We start from the raw sequence: 22,251 nt of genomic DNA, 5'->3' as shown, positions 1-22,251 counted from the left end.
TCACTGGACGATCTCATCGGAAGAACAGCACTGGAAGTGACCATAGCGTAAGCTGAGATGAGAGAATTTCATATTTTTCGTCTTCATGTATAATTTTTAAGTGTGTTTTCGAATAGAGCCTATTTCTGATTTTGTTTCGGATTCTTGGACTTATTTGTTTTTTTTTTAAATATTTAATTTTCTTTTAAGAGTGTTTGTATTTGCCTCTTCCGACAATTCTCTATTTTTAACCGCCGCCTCAAATCCGTCAAGGAAGGTGGTTCTCAATTCGTCTGTTTTTTTTAATGTTTGTTCCACGATATCTCCGTCGTTACTGGACCGATTAATTTTTTTTTTATTGAATGTATATGCATACAGATTGGTCCCATTTTTCTCAGAACCCAGTTCTGATGATGGGATCCTGGAGAAATCGAGGGAACTCCTCAAATCTGAAAGGCACACATATAAAATGGTGATTTTTGTGTTTTTTAAGGAACAACATGCATTTACGTACGGAACAGTGACATTTGGTGCAGTGGAACTGCTGATGATGGTCAGAACGGAACTCCTCAAATCTGAACGGCACGCTTATAGTGACTTTGGTATTTTTATAAGAACAGCATGCACTTACGTCCAAAACAGTGACATTTGGTGCAGTGGAACTGTTGATGATGGTCAGAATCTAACTCCTCAAATCGGAACGGCACACTTATAGTGACTTTGGTATTTTTATAAGAACAGCATGCACTTACATCCAGAACAGTGACATTTGGTGTAGTGGAACTGCTGATGAAGATCAGAACGGAACTCCTTAAATCTGAACGGCACACTTATAGTGACTTTGGTGTTTATATAAGAATAGCATGCATAAATGTCACTGTTCTGAACTGAATCAGAACAGTGACATTTATTTAGTTATGTTTGTGAAGAATATTGAGTTTTCAAGTAAATTTTGTCAAGCTTAGATTTCTTATAATCGGATTCATGAGGAATTGATTTCACCAGAACCCCAATGGCGGCGGGTTTTTTTTCTTAAAAATTATTCAAACACGTTTAACTACAATCATGAAGACATGATGTAATATATTGTTTACGTGAGTTTTATAGTGTATATGGCAAACTATTAAAAAAACAAAGTACGGCGTACACTCTGATTGCACAACGACAAGTGTTAATTCTCTGATTTTGTCCATATGTAAATTTTCATTTAGAAAAGATTTGCAGCAGCCTGCTGCCCTCTCTACGGCTTTGACGAGATTTAAACTTGCGTAATTTAAACTACTTTTTTGTGCGCTATATACTTTTAACTGGGTAAACGCGTGTACGGGGTCATTCCCCATAAAAATAATACAAAATTAAAAATGCTAACATTAGTCACTTCTTTTCGGTGAAGGAAAACATCGTAAGGAGACAGGCTTATGCCAGTAGGGCCAAGAGGCAACCTTGAGGATAACAAAATGACTTTGATAAATTGATAGTAAACCAGACGTTCACCTCATTTCTAGGTAGTATCTTCTTAGTAGTTTGTGCTACTGGCCGAGCTGCTTTGCGCGGCAAATTTACCACATTCTTTGTGTAGTTATGTACTCGCCTATTTAATAAGCATAGGTGTATGCCTGTCTTAATTCGTATAATATTTTTTAAATTAATGACTTGTAAATGTTGTAGACGTGAGAGTTAACAAATATTTACCTCTTGTACAGTTGAAGCTACTGATGTTTTTGACCTCAAAGAATGCAATGTTTTTATCACATATTCTGCTGTTCCAGCAACTGCATACCGGCTGAGACGTGTCCTTTCTGTATCAGTGTAGCAGGAATTTTGAAAATCTCTTCCGCAAAGAAGTTTGTTTTTGTCAAAAAGGGATTTGAGCGATTTCATTGTAAGTGCGATAGCGACGGCCCGATGTTTTATCATTTATCGCGCGACCATGATTGCCCTGCAGGTTAATGGGGAAACTTCAAATATTAGGTACGTGGTACCTATATATGTGTCTTTAGATACCTACTTACATCCTATGTATATCCTATGTATGATCTTTGAACATGGGATCGAGGGGTTAAGGCCGTTCGCTCTACGTAACATCATGGCCAGTCCAAATGAGGTGTCATGCTTAGCTTTAATACGACTAGGCTTACATACTTACTAAGTACTTTCAGAAAAATCTTTAAAATGAAATACTACTTTATATATTATTGTTGCTCACATGCTTCAAAGCCTTATTTGTGCTGTTGGAAAGCATAATACTCCCTAGAAGTTGTACCACTATTTCTCTATCGCTGCCGCACCTAAATTCACATGATATAATTATATAAAATTAAAATTGAAATAAATTACATATTATGGAAGACAAAAAATTACCAAGGCCCCCAGTGGCCAGTGGCTTACAGTTCCGAGGCTGAAATGGAACCAGCGATGCAACGTACTCTGCAATCGCGGCCGATGCCTGTATCCTCTCGGCCATTCGGGTCACAGTTGCATAGGTCATTAAAATTCTATAAAATTCTAATGAGCTGGGTTACAAAATTTACATTTAAATAAACGCTCGAGAAAATTAAATTCACAAATCTTGTGTCATTGCCAAGACATTTATTTCAGGCGCTACGATATTTTCCGTACAAACTTTCAGTTATGTTACTCATTATAATTATTATAAGAGCATATCACTTCTAGCGCCTATAGGCGTAAATTCTACGTATTACGCTATTAGGCGCCAGGTCATTTAGGCATAATATATCATCTATGGTTATTACCATGTACCACCTTATTGCTAATAGTGGTTCTTTGCACAGGCATAATTTCGTCGCCATAATATTCACCAGCAACATGTTAGCTCATCTATACAACCTTGTGGACGCCAAGTGCCGTACTTCTACTAAATGTACTTACTTACCAGCACCTGTTCTCTAAAATGGTCTTGGCAGGCTCTATTGGGATTGGGATTAATGCAACATTAAAGTGTTATTAGGCTTATAATTATCATTCATCCCATTGTAAACTCTTTGGCAGATGAATTTTAAAAACACTGTTCTTATATTTTACTAAACTATTCGATTTTCAAGTTCTTAGCTTAAAAACCTTAATGCCCATGTCCATACAAACTTTCCACTTCTATCCACCTTTTGACTCCCAACGTGGTGGAATTTTGAACCCACATTTCATGTTCTTGTCTGAAGTACCTTTTGACAATGTTGCAAGTTTCTGGCTTGAAATAGGTATATCATTCATCCCCCTTTTAAAAGTTTTCAGATTTCTAGATTCGAATAAAGCTATAGTTCCTCATACAAGCTTCACTCCATTTCAGGGGTAAGATTTTCTAGAATGCTGAATTTGATAATCCTTCTTATACTCTTAATATTTTCATGAAGTTTCACTTAATATAAAACTTGATCCGAATAGAAACTTTGAACCCCTTATGGCCCTTATTAATCAATGCAACCTAGTCTCTGTAGTTTCGGCTGTGTATTTTCCCATCGGGAGACTTGTCTGCTCGTTTGCCTCCTATCTAATAAAAAGTTGGATTTGTGACAGACAGGCTGATAAATTGACAGACTGACTGGCTGACGGAGGCGCACCATACCTTTACTTTACGGAACCCTAATTAGTATTTTTTTCGTCGTCTCTTCAATTATTTCGTTCATGATCTTAGGATCAAATAATGTGAAATTTTATTTTGGCGTCCAGTCACTTAAAGTAAAACTCGATCCGCAATTCAGCAATATTCCACATAAGGTAACGGACCCAATCATGGACAGCTTAAGAAAAATTTTCGCCTCTTTTTGATATATCACTCATAAATGTAAAAATTCTATCGCTAAGCGTGTTCAATCTTGAATGTCCTATCCTTCTTTTACATTTCAAGCGTATTGCAGAATGGATACTCCTATTGGTTTCTTCATAGTTAACAAATAAAAAATAGGTGTTTTTTCTCCAATTATGGACGGCAGTTCTCCAGTAATGGATCCCCCATTATGGACAGTGAAATAAGTTTAAAATTTTACTTTTAAAGCCAACTGATACTCAATGAGTCAATATTATATAACATAAATACAATTAGTTTGAGATATTTTAACATAGGATTGTTTCTTGTAAATTTTGGTTTTGTAAATTGTTCCTTGTCCATCATAGGAGGTAGGCAGTTTTTCGGTTCCAGTAATGGACACTCGCAAAATAACGCCATTTCTTTATATCTTTGGAGCAACAAACTAGTATGTTTTATACCTTATCTCATGCTTAATGCAGTAAGTAAAACGCATTCAAGTTTACACCGAGTATTATTTTTTTATTATTTTATACATGAACTCAACTCTCTTAGCAACATTACTAAGAATTCGTCTTGATATTTTTTTCAGTAAACTGATGAATTTTATCTTGTCGCCAAATCCTTTAGAAATAACCGAATTAATTGAAACTTCAAAATGAAACAGCTCTACAACTCTAGTTTATGGTACATAGCCGTCAGTTTTTAGAAACTAATTTTAGATAATTATTTTTAAGGAATTGTGTTTTTTTGTCCATAATGGCATCACCGTCCATTATGGGGTATTTCACCTTACATACTTTCAATCGCTTATTAATCACCTTATATTATTATGGATCTAAACGCACGGCAGTGCGCAGGCCAAGTTCCAGCAAGAGGCCGCGCGCATGCCGTGCACTATTTACACGAACCGTTTCGATCCACTTTGACCCCCTGTAGCTCAGTGCCTAATAGTGCCTATTGCAAGTACAGTGATAAAATTGGACCTACGTAATCATATACTAGTACTAAGTAATTGATTTTTACTAAACTAAACTCGCTTCTCACCTCTCTCTCGCACGTTTCATATATCACATAAATTTTAATGCTACCTAGGCTTCGTAGTTTCGGCTTTGCATTGGTAATTAAGTCAGTCAGGAGAACTCTTGCATTTATATATTTAACTAGCTTTTGCCCGCGGCTTCGATCGCGTTAAATTCGAAAATTGCGGAATGCTCCTTACAAACTTCCGCCCACCATTTTGTGAGCGTCAGGACCCCTGGACCACTACAGATATTTGATGTTTAGTACATACTAAAATTTAGTACCTATTTGATACTATTTGGTACCTGAGTACATATATTTGGTACCTCCACTAATATCGAAAAATCGAGCGAATAAAGTGGCCAGACATTCGGCCGATGACGTCAGGATGTCTGGACCATTTTTGGTTTACATAGTTCTAGACAACACTACTAATTGATATCTTAGTCAATATTTACAACCTATTTGGTACCTGTCAATATATTTTTTTCAATTTTTTTGGCGTACCAGAAAAAAGTTATGATGGAATTTAAAGTTGTAAGCCCAGCCGTGGCGTTGAAGTATGTAGCGCCTGTCAAAAGAATAAAAGCAAATCCGCCTGCCCTCCTGCGCGTCAACTTAAAGACAAATAGGAATTTATTTTTACGCACTCGCACATCATCTCTACTGACTAGCATAGCTGGGCATTAACTCGTTAATCCGTTAATCGTTAATTAACGAAGTTAACATTTCGATTAACGGATTAACTTTTAAGTTAACTTGAAAAAATGTTAACGGACTCGTTAACTTCCGTTAAATTTCTCCGAGTCCGTTAATCGTTAATCTAGTAGGGCACAGGCGCCATCTGCGCTGCGAAAAACACGTTCTGAACGCTACTATAAAAGCCCGAAGTACGGCAAATCCTATGATTTGCCGGTAAATCCTACGTTTATATTTAAAGAAAAGTTCATTTTTTTTACGTGTTAACGGATTAACGATTAACTTTAACTTACGTTAAATTTGTCGAAATGTATCGCTTTAACGATTAACGAAGTTAACTTTTTTAGTAACGGATTAGCGTACCGTTTCAGATGCTACGTCTGTTTCAGGCACTTGAGCCATCCACCACCGTGTCGGACCAACGGCTATCGGATCAGGTGCGCGTCATTCAGCAGTCAAAGCGGCTGGATGACGCCACACTTGATTGGCTTCGCTAGGTGGCTCTCGCTGCTCGCGTGGACTCCGCTTCTCCTTCTCCGCGGAACTTCTGGCTGGCAACGCAATTTCAACAAGCCAAGCGCAAGATCTTGGATCCAACTGGTGCTACTTTCCTGCTGTATAAGTCCGGTAGTAACACGGAAGCAAAAAACTATAGACCCATTACGTGCTTGCCTAATGCCTGCACTATACAAGCTCTTTCCATCTATTTTGAGAGCAAACGTTAACGCGAACATTACCTCTAACAATATTTTGGCTTCCGCTCAAAATGTCTTTGGTAGGGTTGGGTCCCGCGATACTAAAGAGCTCCTATTCTAATCTATACGCCAACAAGTTCAGCGGAACAAAAGGCCATCTCGGCCGCTTGGATTGACTATAAGAAGGCACAGATTCGGTGCCTCACTTATGGCTGAGACGGATATTGGAGCTGTATAAACTTAATGCAGTTTTAATATCCGTCCTGGCCGCATGTAGATATGAGGCAGTGGACCACAGTCCTTCGTCAGACAGGAGACAGGGATGACCCCCTTGGCCCGCCGGACTTCATAATGAAATATTCCAGGGTGACATTTGAGTCCATAGTGGTTCTGCCAAGCTCTGAATCCTCTCGGCACTCTGCTGAAGGATTCTGGGCTAGGTTGCCAGCTTCAGAGAGAGGGTGAAGTCATTTCTCACCTTCTGTACTTGGAGGATCTCAAACAATTTTCACCGAACACCCAAGATCTGATGGTGCTATTGAAAACCACAGAAGTTTTCAGTACCGCCATCAAAATGGAATTTGGTGTCGATAAGAGTGCGGATATGCATGTATAGCGGGGGAATGCAGTAAATTCAGAAAATTTACACTTTTCTGAGACAATGTGTCGTTCATTATCTATCTCTAAATCAGAAACCTATAAGTACCTACCTTGGTATGCCACAGTCGTTGGGTATTGAGGATGATGACATTAAATGGTCGGTGAAGGAGCGCTTTTTCAGTCGGCTCACAAAAGTCCTTAACAGTATTTTGTCAGGAGGCAACAAAGTGCGCGTCTTTAATGCCTGGTTAATGCCCCTACTCATAATTATACTCTTTTGGCATACTAAAGTGGACCCAGACCGAGCTGGACGCCCTGGATCGAAGGGTCCGCCTACTGCTCACCACACATCGTATGTTACAGTCATGAGATTGTACATCCCACGGAAGTGCGGAAGTCGAGGCTTCCTAAACGCCAAAAATCTCGACAACCTCGAGGTGTACTACCTCAGGAATTACTTACTTAACAACGAGTGTGGGATGCATCGTGATGTGGTGGCAGTAGACAGAAACCTCACGCCGCTCTCCTTGGCGAAAGAAAACTGGCGCAAACCTGTGGTACTAAGTACTGCGGACCGCAAGGCAGTATGGGAGAGCAAGCCGCTACAAGGGTGGTTCTACAAGGCCCTCACGGGACCAGATGTAGACCTGCTCGCATCATTGAACTAGTTATGATTCGGGGACCTCTATGGAGAAACCGAGGGTTATGATGGTAAGTTATGATGACGAACAACTACCGGAAATATACAGGCTGAAATCTGGGTCGTGATCCAAACCTATTGGTCCTCAGTCGGTAATTAATTGTGAGTTTACGTATAAAGTCCGTTTTTAATTAATTTCAGCTATTTATTAATTAAACAACATTTTCCATACCCCAGTTTTAAACTTAAATTGTGGTCACCTTACAATTCATAATGAAACCTCTTTAACGAACAACTGATTAGATGAAAAATAAATGTCAACCATCACTGTTATGACAAAGTCAAAACATTGAAAGAATAAAATTATTAAAAGATCAGGCCCCGTAGCCGAATGGCATTTCTCCGACGCCAAACGAAAGCGATACGCCGCTGGCTCTGTCGCGCCAATACGCAAGCGCGATAGAGATAGATATCTACTAGCGCTTCGTTTCGTGAGCGTTTCGTGAGCGATTGTGCCATTCGGCTAGCCACCCAGAAATTGAGCAGTAAAAATGCCTGCGGCATATCCGTTTTCCAACATTGAGCGGTCGGACATGGTAAGGTTTTATTACCAAACAAATCGTGCGACGACTGCTCGAGATTTATTTCACCAACGCTATCCTGATTTGCCCATCCCAAGCCGGAGATTGATTTCCACAATGGTTCAAAATCTGCGGAATTATGGACAATTTACTGTGCCGAATCATGCCCAAGCAAGAGGCGGTGACAGGCCACGACAACGACGATATGCGGACAACCTTGACGAACAAATTTTAAGGTACTTCAATCAGGATCCGCGAAGAAGCACTCGGCAAGCCGCTAGACGATTTAACGTAAGTCAATACTTTGTGTGGCGTCTTCTCAACGCAACCGGGTTGCACCCATTCCATTTCAAACCGGTACAGTATCTTTCACCTTTAGATTTTGGTTCAAGAATGGCCATGTGTAACTGGATTTTAGAGAACCAAGAAACTAACATTCTTTGGACCGACGAAAGCACATTTACTCGTATCGGGCTATTCAACATTCATAATGAACATTACTGGAGCGCTGAAAACCCACATTTAACTAGAAGGAATGCATACCAAGTGAGATTTAGTTTAAATGTATGGGCGGGAATTGTGAACGATGTTGTTATCGGGCCCTACTTCATAGAAGGGAGATTAAATGGTGCTAAGTACCTCGATATGTTGAGAGAAGTGGTACCTGAATTACTGGAAGAAGTGCCGGTAAATTACTTGAATAACTTGTATTACCAACACGATGGTGCTCCGGCTCATTTTGAACACCGAGTACGTGATTACCTTGATGAACAGTTCCCAGGGCGCTGGATCGGCCGCGGCGGACCTGTGGCATGGCCTCCTCGCAGTCCCGACCTGACGCCCCTAGATTTTTTTCTCTGGGGTGAAATTAAAATTAAAAGTCAGCGAATTGTTGCCGCATTTGAAAATGTGAAAATGAATCGGTTCGCTCTTGGCAGATTGAAAGATAACCTTAGGCGACGAGCAGACTTGTGCCGTCAGCAAGGCGGGTCACACTTCGAACAGCTCCTGAAGTATGTTTAAGCTACGTGTTGTAATGTTTCTGACCGGTGATTGTTTTTAATTTAAACACTTGTGTAGTGTCCCGGTGATTGTTATTATTTTAATAAATCATTTAAATGTTTTCGAACTTTTTAATTGATTTTAATACTAAACGTAAACTAAAAGATCAGTGTTTCAAAGTAAAAGATCACTTTTTATAAATCGTAGGTAATCTACCACTTCGTTCTTTCCTAGATGGTTGTCTTGTTAAGTGCGTAGGGTGACCATGATACTAAAGTAGAAAATTATGTTGTATTTTTTTTGTACTAGCGGAAAATTTATTGATTTAGGCACTCTAATCTGCAGCGTTGCATTCCTAATTAAGTAGCAAGTCTTGTTTTAGTTTGGTGCTACACGACCCCGATGTCACCCTGTATACCCTGAAGGACGGTACGGTCGACATTTGTCAGGCATGCTGCCGTCCCGGAGAGTCACTCAGGCATATCATCTATCATCTCGGGTTGTTCTCATCTTGCTAACGGTGAGTACTTGTACAGTCATAATCTTGTAGCTAGGATTATTCACCAGCAGTTTGCTCTTCAATACGGTCTTGTGGACCGCGAAGTACCATACTACACTGCCGTCCTTAGTATATAACTGCGCCAGTTATCGGTTATGCCACGCTCGCTCTATTGGGATCGATCGATCTGACAGGACTATTGTAGCCAATAAGCCTGACATTGTGGTAATAGATCGACCACAACGCCGGGCCGTGCTCGTTGACATCACCATCCCCCATGATGAGAATCTCGTGAAAGTCGTGAAAGCCGAGGACAAGTCCAGTATGTACCTAAACTTGACATCTACGCGATTAACGAAGTTAACTATTTGATTAACGATGCCCAGCTATGCTGACTAGTGGCATTAATATAGTCGAAATATAAAAGTAATTAGTGTAATTACACTAGTTTTCCATTTTCCTCCTGAGAGAACCTCCTACAGTCTCAATAACGTCTAATGTCATGTCATGTCCCTGAGAGACATCTCCTGGCGGAGAAATTTGTAAATCAGTTTACCCCTGACAGCCGGTCATTTTTGCGACTGTTCAGCAGCTGTAGAGTTGTATGGCAGATTTGGCGGCATTGTGGTTGTAGGTACTGATAGTAGATGATTGATTTGATGTTTGTTGATTGATTTGATTTGATGTTGATTTGATGATTGAATTCTTAATTCATAATTGACACTAATCGATGCAAAAAACAAATGTTACCGAAAGCAGTGGTTTATTTATATGATAAACCCCTATAACGGAGCTCGTGGACCATAGACTGGTCCACATCGTCAAAATACATCCTATATACCAATATTACCAATGACGCTGTTAATTATAACAGTTTATGCTATTTCCCCCCTAGAATTTGCCCAACTGTTGCCACGTTTTTAGGTCTCTCAGGAGGAAAATGGAAAACTAGTGTAATTACACTAATTACTTTTTCCCCTCACTAGCTCGGAAACACGTGTTTTGTCCTTTAATACCAGCGGGTAAAAACGCATTTTATCCACTAGTGGGTAAAGTAATTTGACCTTGAATAAAGTCAAATTAACTGCTTTAAAGTTGATAAAAGTAGGTGAATCTAGTAATAAAGATGATTTACCACCTGTGGAACTACTGGAAGCAGTGATAAACGCATTTTTTGCGTTGTAGTTTCCTCGCTATAGTGAGGGGAAAAGTTTTATGTTACACTCGGGTGCAAATGTATTTTACTTCTCGTGTGTTAAAAAACTCGCAAGTTCAGGATTCTATTCTCGAACCACTCGCTTCGCTCGTGGTTCAACTATAGAATCCTTTCACGTGCTCGTTTTTCAATTCCACACTCGGCGTTAAAATACAACTTTGCCCCCTTGTATGATGTATTCCTGTTATCCCTCACTAGGGACATAGGGCTCTTAGAATAATCTTCCACTTTTCACGATCCTGGGCGACTGCTTCCAAATCCTTCCAGCCTAGTCCACTTGCGCCAGCCTCCTTCTCCACTGACCGCCTCCACGTGGTACAAGGCCGTCCCGACTTGCCCCCTTGTATAACAAATAACTATTATATTTCGACTATATTAATGCCACTAGTCAGTAGTAGAGATGATATGCGAGTGCCTAAAACTAAATTCCTATTTAAGTTGACGCGCGCAGGAGGGCAGGCGGATTTGCCTCTATACTTTTGACAGGCGCTACATACTTCAACGGCACGGCCGGGCTCACAACTTTAAATTCCGTCATAACTTTTTTCTGGTACCTATGCCAAAAAAAATTTAAAAAAATATATTGACAGGTACCAAATAGGTAGTAAATATTGACTAAGATATCAATTAGTAGTGTTGTCTAGAACTATGTAAACCAAAAATGGTCCTGACGTCAGAATGTCTGGCCACTTTATTCGCTCGATTTTTCGATATCAGTGGAGGTACCAAATATATGTACTCAGGTACCAAATAGTATCAAATAGGTACTAAATTTTAGTATGTACTAAACATAAAATATCTGTAGTGGTCCAGGGGTCCTGACGCTCACACCATTTTAGGGAAGTGTGGAGTTAGAAAAAGAAATAGCCCGTCAATCTCCATCCATTCAAGTATCTCCAATAAGTCTTTTAACCTTTTAACCGCCAGAAATTTTTGATCGAGCGTGCTCGTGTCGCCGCCGACAGGTATTGTACCACGCAGAGTAAGGTTGGCATAGTTATGGGAGTTATAAATGGGCTGTAAAAACCAAATCAGATCCTTGTCTTATTTATCAGACTATGGCGGAATGAGCTGGATATGTGATGTCTTATATATCAGACTCTGGCGGTTAAAGGGTTAATATAATTTAAGGTACTAACTTTGAAAATGAGTGCTTCATTTCGCCGTTAAACGTAAGTACATGTCAGCAATTAAATTTAATCCTATTGTAGGAAATTAAACCAAGAATGTGCCGGAAGAAAACTATCACTATTGTCCCAGAGCTGTAAGAACCTCTTTTTGACACATGACGCGTCCACAAAACGTAAACTCGCGCCACCTAATGAAATCCTGTAATTATATTTAAAAAAATCAAGTACTTAAAATTAAAGTTAAAACTTAAATATACGATATTAATTTATCACGCAGGATTTATTTATTATGTCATTTATCATTAATTTTTATTATTTTTAATGTATTAATAATTAATATGTAATTATAAACTCATCATCTAGTGCTTGTATCTTCACTCTGTAATTCTGTATCTTCTCATCGGCCGTGGACAACTATGATACGCCAAGAAGCGTGAACGATTGGCACCATGTCTACGCTACGCGCCCTGTAGGAAATCGAGACCATGTTCTATAACTTAGCTTTCGTTTTCAGTAAACCCCTTGTTTGCCAAGAGTGGCACTGAAAACTAAATAGTTTCATGTGATCTACCCCTCTGTGTTTTCTTACATGTTTTTTTTATACATACTCGTACCTACCCCTTTGTGGGATATAGGCGTAATTGTATGTATGTATGACACAGCATTCATTTTCTGTTTATTTTACTGGTTTTGGCTGTATCGTAGCACTTAATATTTTCATATTTCGCAAGAAAGTGGGTTCGGATAACCACATACTTATTTTTTTTGCTATATGTTTAGAATGGCCAACACAACCAACTTATCAAGGACTCCTTTGGTAGTACAACAGTATTAAGTAACCTGACTGATTGTTACCGGATTGGTGAAACTTTTGCTTTTCTTCGCCGATTCGTTATAATCGTGGCGGCCTTTATCAGTAGTGCCCATCAGTCAGTCAGCATTGTCCAGTAAATTCTCCAGACTTTCAAGCCATGCTTGTTTATCTTCGTTTGAACAAGTATGAATCAAATCCTTAGTATGTATTTGAGCGAATCTTTGCCGGAATAACTGCATCCATTTGGAGGGCTTATCAGTGAAAAACAGGATTGATATATGAGAGGCGTACTTGAGCTGAAGATACTAAATACTTCATGACAGTAATTTTGCATTTTTTCGTTCATTAGGGTTCCGTAGTCAACTAGGAACCCTTATAGTTTCGCCATGTCTGTCCGTCCGTCCGTCCGTCCGCCCGTCCGCGGATAATCTCAGTAACCGTTAGCATTAGAAAGCTGAAATTTGGTACCAATATGTATGTCAATCACGCCAACAAAGTTCAAAAATAAAAAATGAAAAAAAAATTATTAGGCCCCTACATGTAAAGTGAGGGCTGATTTTTTTTTTCATTACAACCCCAACGTGTAATATATTGTGAAAAGTAGAACTTTATAAAGACTTTCTAGGAAAATTGTTTTGAACTGGATAAGTTCAGTTCAGTAGTTTTTAAGAAAAATACGGAAAACTACGGAACCCTACACTGAGCGTGGCCCAACACGCTCTTGGCCGGTTTTCTTTTCTTTTAGTTTTAGCTGCATCGTAGCGCTTGTTCTCGTATTTTGCGAGAAAGTGGGCTCGTATAACCACATACATATCAATTTTTTTTGTCAAATTTTTGCAATGCTCAATACAACCCACTTTAACGAAGGTCTCCTTTTGTAGTTCGACAGTTATTTGACTGATCGTCTCCATATTGGTCAAAGTTTTGCTTATTGCTCTCAATACACTTTGTTCTATTATTTTAGTCAGATTAAACAATTCATCACTAGGAAAAATTAATCCTCCGTATAGGTCCATCTTGTTTATGACATCGCTCCGTACCAAGAGTTTACCCTCACTTGGTCTCATTTGTAAGAGTTTAACACAATTAGTATACTTTAATATCTTACGCAACTTTCGTACTATGTAGCCAGCAACGATTGTACTGCAACGTCACTGGTAACAGATACGTTGTAATCATGGTCTTTTTCAGTACTGGAACCGTCAACCAAAGGCTCGGTATTGTCCAGTAAATTGTCCAGGCTCTCGAGCCACATTTGTTTATCTTGGTTTGAACCATTACATATTGACTAAATCCTTAGAATCGAGAATGTTTATCAGTAAATCCGTTCCAGAAACATTGCACCCTCTCGGAGGTTTTACTATAGCGAAAAGCAAGACGCTAATCGGTAGACTTGTCCGAATAATTTTGGATCTGGGTGATCATTTCCACCACATGAATATCTCAGGACAGAAAAAATCTCTGAAACAAGTAAAAATGTGTATTCAATTAAAATAGTATAGGCATCCCATACACAGAACTTAATTTAGATAGAAGAAACAAATTTATATATTTGTATAGGGGCCGGCCGAGCGTGTCAAATTTTGTACTGAAGTTGATTCTTGCCTGTCTCAGGCTCTTGATTGTTCATAATTTTTGTGTTGTTGCAATTGAATATCACGTAACAAGGCATTTTTTATGTTTTGGTTGACTTCAACTTACAAAAATTGACGCCCGAAAGCTGCAAGCTGCGAGTAAAGACGGACAACTCAGTGGATTTCACTGAGTTCATTTGACACGCTAAGTAGATACGTTTGCTTGATCTATGGTATATATGACATCTGTGATCCCATACCTATACACCTTACGCGACCTCGGGTCGCAGATTAATTTCATACCGAATTTAATCGACATCGGCCCAGCCCGTCCAGGTTGAGAGAAAGGGACACAGCTATATCAGTTACATAGCTCCGTCCCTCTCTCTCAACCTAAACTGAACGGCTTTAGCACGTCATGGTAACCCCCCAGGCCCCGTAGCCGAATGGCATTTCTGCGAAACGAAACGCGATCGAAACGCCGAAGAAATGTATTCCGGCTCTGTCGCGCCAATTCGCAAGAGCGATAGAAATAGACAGCTACGAAATAGATATTATCGTGAGCGTTTCGTGAGCGTTTGTGCATTCGGCTACACACACACACACACACACACGGTTTAAACATGAAGGTGAGAGACGGACAAACACACTTTTGCATTTATAATAAAACTAGCTTTTACCCGCGGCTTCGCTCGCGTTAAAAAGAGACAAGAAGTAGCCTATGTCATTCTCCATCCCTTCAACTATCTCCACTTTAAAATCACATCATTTCGTCGCTCCGTTTTGCCGTAAAATGCGGACAAACAAACAGACACACACACTTTCCCATTTATAATATTAGTATTACACTGATTTAAACTTTCACGATTATTACACATAATTATTACCAATGTTCCCGTTAAAGAATGTCTAAAAGTTGTCAGAAGGAAACTGAGCGATAGTGGCATGTCGGAGACAATAATGGTGCTGCTGAGGAACTGTTTGGAAGGGAGCTATTTTTTGTATCGCGGAAAACATTACCTCCAGATTGATGGGGTTGCCATGGGTAGTCCTGTGGCACCGGTTCTGGCAAACATCTGGATGGAGCATATCGAGGCCAGTGTAGATCTGCAGCCTTGGGCAGTGAAGTTGTGGAAGCGATATGTGGATGATGTTTTCTGTATTATGAAGGGTGGTAAGCAGGAGGTGGAGCAACTTCTCCAATATCTTAATTCTATTCATCCAAGGACTAAGTTTACGTACGAATTAGAATCACAGCGCAGTTTGCCATTCTTAGACGTGAAAGTGATTGGTCGAATGGACGGAACCCTAACTCACACTGTTTACAGAAAGCCTACGCACACTGACAGGTATTTTTTGAATGCCCTTTCTCACCACCACCCGCGCCACCTGCAGTCAGTTGTCTCATCGCTGGTGAATAGAGCGTATGATCTGTGTGACCCTGAATATTTGAAGGATGAGTTGTCACATATTCAGGAGGTGCTTAGAAGGAACGGGTACAAGAATAAAAAGTGGCAACCTAGACGGAAGGCAAGGGGGAAACGTCCTGAGGTGTCCAGACAACCGGCATTTCTGCCGTATGTTAAAGGTGTGACGGATAAGGTTGGTACAGTACTTGGAAAGTACTCTATAAAGACGGTGTACACGCCATTATCCAAAGTTGCAGAAAGCCTAAGATCACCTAAGGACGTTATACCGTTTCAATCACTTGGCGTTTATAAAATTGATTGCAGTTGTGGTAGCTCCTACATTGGAGAAACTAAGCGCACCATAGAAGAAATGGTAAAGGAGCACATCGCGGCTGTGAAAAATCGTCAGGTCAACAAGTCTGCCGTGGCTGAACATTTGTTAGAGTCAGGGCCAAACCACTGGATCGAACTACATGACCCTAAAGTCCTTTCCACGGAACGCCATTTCTACAGTAGAAAAGTGCGTGAAGCCATTGAAATCAAAAAACATCGCAATTTCAATCGGGACGAAGGTTTTAGGATCTCATCCACATGGAATCCTGTCATTAATAAGTGTAAGCCGAAAATAATATCGACAGTCGTTAAATCGAATATCGTCAGTGTTGTATGTCGACAGAGTAACATCCCTAGTGCGCAAACAGTTCAAGTTGATAATCAAAACCAAGTGCGGGTAGTTCGAAAAACTCGCACGGCTGTCAGAAGACTCAGAAGGTGTTGATGTCATTTCAAGCCGGTCTTCTCCGAGACCACGGGGACAACGCCGTCCTTGAAACGTTGGAGGTCAGTTTAATATGTAGTTATACGCGATTAAGTCCCGATTTAAAAAAATAATATTAGTATTATAGTATGGATTTACCGAAATTTTGATTACTTTTGCTCCGTAATTAAATTTAGCTTTAGATATTAACGAGATGAATAGGCGTAAGTATATAAACTGTGGCTTATATTATATATTTTAAACTTACAAGCTGTTTTGGATTTGATACGACACACGCCACTATGAATTTGCTTCAAACTAGCACATTATCATTCAGAAATATTTATTGTTTAAACTGTGTAGGTACAGGAAGTAACACTAGTTACATTTTCTTAATAATATTATTTGGATTAATTACCTCCAACGGATCTTGGGACAGATTTGCTGTCATCAAATATTTGTAATTACATGTGGCATTAAGCAAATCCAAAATTTCAAGCGTTGCGCTACTAAAGCAAACTTGAGCTACTTAAGCATTTTTGCGCCTACTAATTTATTGATGCAATGTGTGTTGTTGAGTCATGTCAAAACGTATATGTTATAATTTAAGGCGTTAATTAAAGTTGTTGTATGTTGTGTATTAGGTATAATATAATAATTATAAATGCAATGAAGTACTGTGGCTTATTACTATAGTAATTGTTTTATTCATTACCTACATTATTGGTGATTCATTAGACGAAACCATCTAATAATTATGTCTCCTCGACCAAATACTCGTATTTGTGAATAATATACCTACCTATTGTGGTGGGATCCGATTGAGGTCATTTTTTATTTCCAAAAGTGATAAGTATAAAATTTATTCTGTTAGCACGATTTACTACGTTTCATGAGAATTATTTTATTATCATAGCCGAATGGCATCTGAAACGCTCACGAAACGAAGCGCTAGTAGATATCTATCTCTATCGCGCTTGCGTATTGGCGCGACAGAGCCAGCGGCGTATCGCTTTCGTTTGGCGTCGGAGAAATGCCATTCGGCTACGGGGCCTGGCCCCGTAGCCGAATGGCATTTCTCCGATTGAGCGATTGCGATTGTGCCATTCGGCTAGCCACCCTGTTCAGCTTATTTCGATATATGATTCCTTACAACTGTCCTACGTTTTAATTGGACAGAATATACCTACTTATTTTGTAATAAAACCATGTGTCATAAATGTTATAGTATTTTATTTGCTGAAAAATTTGGAGTCTAAGTTAAGCAGCGTTATTACAATTCTGGAAGCCAGCTTAGGACATCAAGTTAAACTTTGTATGAAATTACTTTGCGCTCTTGTGGATAAAATGCAGAGATGTTAACTATTTGAAATAAAAGTATTTCAAATAGAAATACAAAATACCTATTTTGTATTTGGTATTTTAAATACTTTTATCGAAAACTATTTTGTATTTTATTTGAAATACTTTTTAGTACAAGTATTTTGCATTTTCTACCACTTCAAAATACAAAATGCTTTTTGTCACTTTTTGAAGTAAGATAGATGGTACCGAGCGTGTATTATATTTTTTTTTGTCTGCTTAAGTAATGCACTGACCAGGACAACACGTTCTGAAGCGCTTAATTTAATGTTTTACAAAAACACACTTATTTTCAGTGCTGCCAACATAGTTCAATAAATAGTACCTAAGCGATTTGTTGCAAGATCCCAGACCCAGCACCCTGACTGTGAACATCGAAAAATCGGGGGAAATCCATAATCCATATGATTCGTAACATACCTAATGACTGTAGGCATTTCTACTTAGTACAGCTTTAATGTATTATGCTTAATTAATATTACTATTATTTTAGGTTTTTTTTTCATATTTCATACATATTGCCATATAACTCTTTCATTCGATTTTTATAATATTAGGTAAAAGACATGGAGACAGTCCATTTTTGACATTTTAACGTGTTAATTTTATAGAGCCAGGTTTCTGGTCTCTCTGGTGATTCTGTGTTTTAAACACATCTTTAAAATAAAAGTTTTACCTTATGTCAAAAAAATATTTTATTTGAATAAAGGTATTTTGAAAATACCTATTTTGCATTTTGTATTTCAAATACCTTTTTGTAAAACTATTTTGTATTTTTATTTGAAATAGGTAAAAAACCAAAGTATTTGCATTTTGTATTTAAATTGTGATTTAAATACATTGCACTACCTATTTTTTAACATCTCTGATAAAATGCAATTTTCAATTCGTTTTCGAAATATCAAGTGAGCGTAATGTGGTGAAATAGTACACTACGGTACAACTCGTGTCGATTTCAAACACTCCCTTCGGTCGTGTTTTAATTTATCGCCACTCGTTTCGAACTTTCTTTTTTACGCACTTATTATCGTACGACGTTTTTCAGTACAGATGGCTGACATGGCCCTCTGAAGTTTTGACCTGACCGGAAATGAACCACATCTCGCATTAGCAATTAGCACATCTCGGACACTGGCGATCAAATATGTATATGAAAGATGCGCGTTTAGCTGGGGAGTTTATTGCAAAACCTTAAATTTTTTGACCAAAGCATGAAACTTGGCACAGTTGTTCCTTATATCAAAATAAGCCGATTAAGATCGGGAGCCTTCGGGAGCCTCCCCCCTGGGGCCCGGGAGGGGGGGTCAAAGTACCGCTTCACCCGGCTTGGTTTGAAAAATTCTAACTTACCCCGTTTAGTTAATAGGTCATGTTTGGTATCGTTTTCTAGTAAATCAATAACGTAGAATTCGTTTTTAGTACTAAAATTATAATTTAATGGTAAATAAAATAAAAAAAAATAAAAACTTTGAAATTTTCATCCATGATTTACAAATTCAGGTCATCATAAATGACAAACTGTTTGCTTTTTCTATAAATAAAAAATATGACATGATAGCCTATTTAATATAGATTATAAAAAATATAACTTTTATCCACCTTTACTAACGTTAAGTTCCACAAAAAAATTGCTTTAAGACGCGCGGCGTCGGGACGCCGCGAGCGTAATTTTAAAATGCCTTTATTTTAGAAACTCTATTAGACCACGTTTAGCTATTAGGTCATGTTTGATATCGTTTTAGAGTAAATTAATAACGTAGAATTCATTTTTGGTACTAAAATTATAATTTAATGGTAAGTAAAATTAAAAAAAATTAAAAAATTTGAAATTTTCATCCATGATTTACAAATTCAAGTCATCATAAATGACAAACTGTTTGCTTTTTCTATAAATAAAAAATATGATATGAAAGCCTATTTAATATAGATTATAAAAAATATTACTTTTATCCACCTTCACAAACGTTAAGTTCCATAAAAAAATTACTTTAAGACGCGCGGCGTCGGGACGCCGCGAGCGTAATTTTAAAATACCTCTATTTTAAAAACTCTATTAGACCCAGTTTAGCTATTAGGTCATGTTTGATATAGTTTTCGAGTAAATTAATAACAAAGAATTTATTTTTGGTACTACAATTATAATTTAATGGTAAATAAATAAAAAAAAATATTCATCTATGATTTGCAAATTCAAGTCAACAAAAATGTCAACTGTTTGCTTTTTCTTTAAATAAAAAATATGATGTAAAAGCCTATGCGTATGTCACCAAACACCGAGACAAGTTTGGTGGAAACTTCCTTCACGAACTGCTTGGTGTCTGATGACTATGGTCCAAATGTTTCAAATGCAATTGCCGCAAATATGTAGTTGTTTTTCAAAAATGCATATTTGCGCGTTTAAACTGGGCGTTTTGCAGCAGCAGTCCCTGGTTTCTGGGCCGAACGTTAGACGTTGGACGGAGCCAAGGTATCCACACAGGTCACGCGCCAAGGGTCGTCCCAGAAACCAAGGCAAAAGCGAGCAACCATCAGGCCGCTTTCCGTCTGCTGCTGACAAGCCGACAGGTTCGAGGGTTGTCGGTATGTTCGCTGTGCCGAGAGCCTTGCGGAGTAAATAGTTAAGTGCAGCGTATCACAAAATTCGGCCAGCACTAGACTGGCAGTGGAGTCCGTGGTGTCCTAATGCGTCGGCAGCAAGGGTGTGGTTGGCATGTCTTTAGCCCCAGTCTTAGACAAATGGCAGTATATGAAGAAGTAAGGCAGCCTCGGAAGGAGGTATGTTCTCCAAGTGTCGATCTTTTCTAGTAAAGAGGTTCTTCCGGCACTCATTCACTGCTGCGTAAGGACCCTTGATCTGAAACAATATGTGCATTGCCATTTTATTTAAACAGATTCTGCAACTATCAAATTACAACATTTTGGTGGATCACCTTCACTATTACACACTTACCTATCATACAAAATAATTACAAACTTTAGTAGAATCTGATTAGCCTATCTATGATATTGCTCCATCTCGTAATAGTTTGAAGCCTTGGGTGGCCATGTTTCTCCCTTGTTGATCGTTTCAAGCTGCGTTTATCGTACCTATCCCATACTATGTCTAATCTAGAAACGTTTTCTTTTGGCTTTGAAGCTTAGCCAGGCCACCCAAGGATATTGCAAGATGGAGCAATATCAGAGGCAAATCAGATTCTACTAAAGTTTGTAATAATTTTGTATGATATGTAACGTAAGTGGGTAATACTGAAGGTTACGTGATCCACCAAAAAGTTGTAATTTGATAGTTGTAGACTCTAAAATGATAATGCACATATTGTTTCAGACCAAGTCGTTGCGTAACGGTGAATGAGTGGTCGAAGTACCTACCTATTTAGGTACCAGAAAAGATCGACAATTGGAGAACATACCTCCTTCAGAGGCTGCCTTGCATCAGCATATACTGCGCACAGTGTACCAGGGGCCCATTTCTCGAAGCTACAAGTTACAATTTTCAACTGGTTGTCAATGTCTAATATGACAAGTTGCAAAGAGACTTCCGCTTGTAACTTGTAACTTTCAGTTTTGAGAAATGGGACTCAGGGCGTTCTTGTTTGGAGTCAGGCGTTGGTGCCACACCAAAATTTGCCAAGTCCGTCTTCTTGGGGATGGAAGGAAGAAGGAGACGAATGGGTAGTGTGGTACCCATTCGTCTCCTTCTTCCTTCCATCCCAGTCAGGCAACACTGAAGTGGCCAGTATATGCTTAGAAGTTACAAGATGTAAATGTAAATCAGGTTGCAAACACCGATGCAACTGCATAAAGAGGGTAGAGCCTTCTTTATGCAGTTCCATATGTACCCAGCTATGTCTCTGTGCAGGGAATGTATAGTATGAGTATGAGTATGAGTAATCTGTCAATTAGGACACCACAGACTAAACTATAAGTCCTAACTTTTCAGTGTTGGATACTCTATGGCAGTTCCGACTCAATTATAATAAGCTCATTATAATTGACTTTAGTTAACTATAATAATTTCAAAAATAGAACTTCATACAATTTCTATACTAATTTGCGATATCTGGCAAATTTTTCTGCATCTGAAACACATTTTTTTATTTGTCGCGTTATCGGCCAATCAGAGACGGTTATTACAAACAATTCGTTGCTAGGTAATTCGATGTTGATACAACGGTGAACGACTCTATTGACATTAATTTTAACTTGCATGAATGGTGATATTTCCGTCCATTGATGATGAAGATGATGACTCGTAGAAAAAGTATTATATACAATAGTGATATAATTAAGCTTTTCACTCTCGTACCGTACTACACATCGTACTCGACTGAAAAGTTTTGTATTATATCACGATTGTATAAAATACTATTATATAAATTTCTTACAAGATTCACTACAATGAATAAATAACAGGTACAGTCGGTCTTTAGATCGTGTGGTCCGACCCGAGTGTTGCCGTTGTCGACACCGGTGTCAATAATAATGAATCTTTTTCTATTTATGCATTAACA

This window comes from Leguminivora glycinivorella, chromosome Z (assembly GCF_023078275.1).
Source record: "Leguminivora glycinivorella isolate SPB_JAAS2020 chromosome Z, LegGlyc_1.1, whole genome shotgun sequence".
Classification (NCBI taxonomy): domain Eukaryota; kingdom Metazoa; phylum Arthropoda; class Insecta; order Lepidoptera; family Tortricidae; genus Leguminivora; species Leguminivora glycinivorella.
Note: the sequence above shows the minus strand (reverse complement) of the source record.